Below are 1,195 nucleotides of genomic sequence, written 5' to 3'. Positions count from 1 at the left end.
ACGCCAGCTTGGCACGCCAGCTTGGCACGCCAGCTTGGCACGCCAGCTTGGCACGCCAGCTTGGCACGCCAGCTTGGCACGCCAGCTTGGCACGCCAGCTTGGCTTGGCTTGGGAAGGAATACGTAGCGGTGGTATCTTTTGAGTACAGCAAATTTGTTTATACTTCCACTATGCTTGCACTTTCGATTCCGGCCTGGAATACTTGAGTACACTGAAGCATAGGTATGTACTGAGACTATGCTTTCAACGATTTCACTCTTATTGCTTGAAACATCCCAGCTAATGACTAGTTTTCATAAATTTAAGGTCGTAACCGAAATGTTGCAAAGTTGTGTCGCCCGCAAATATGATCACTTGAAATTTAGTCAATTGTAGGAGATCATTAATGTACACAAGAAAATATAGAGGTCCTAGTATGCTGCTTTGGGGTACTCCGTAAGTTATCCCCTACAAGTCAGAGAATCTATTGCCAATTTGAACGTACTGCGTCCTATCTGATAAGTTCTTTCAGTCCAATCCAACGCGGTACATTTAAACTAGAGCCATATTTTTCAAGTTTAGCCACGAGAATTTCATGATCTACAGTTCCTGTTTTCTCGTACTTGATGCGTTGCATCTTAGATCAGGGATACAGATAGAACAAATTATTGAGTAGCCAGAGAGACACGCATCAGGTGATGTTGTCTATCTTGATTTTGCCAAGGCCTTTGATAAAAGAAATCATGGCCTTTTGTTGAATATACTTCATGACATTGGGATCCAAGGCAAGGTTATCAATTAGATAAGAAGCTTCATTCAGGAGAGGAAGCAAATTGTTAAGGTTGAGGGATGCCTTAGTGACATACATGATGCCAAGTCAGGTGTTCCCCAGGGTTCCATCTTAGGGCCCTTCCTTTTTATGATATTCGTTGCCCCGCTTCAAAAGCTTCGAATTATTGTCAGTCTCTCTTTTTATGCAAAGTTAGTTTCTGGTAGGAATGGCCAAGATTCCACTAGCCATGCAAAGGACTTAGATCGAGTCTACTCATGGGTAACTGAGAGTAATATGGCTCTGAACGGAATGAAATTCCGCTAAATGACATTTGGGTCAACTCCTTTAAATACTCCACTCGTAGATAATGGAGGTAAAGATATTGAGCAGGTCTCATCTATGAAAGATCTAGGTGTAGTCCTCCAAAATAATGGAAAGTTCGA

Source organism: Tigriopus californicus, chromosome 2 (assembly GCF_007210705.1).
Source record: "Tigriopus californicus strain San Diego chromosome 2, Tcal_SD_v2.1, whole genome shotgun sequence".
Classification (NCBI taxonomy): domain Eukaryota; kingdom Metazoa; phylum Arthropoda; class Copepoda; order Harpacticoida; family Harpacticidae; genus Tigriopus; species Tigriopus californicus.
Note: the sequence above shows the minus strand (reverse complement) of the source record.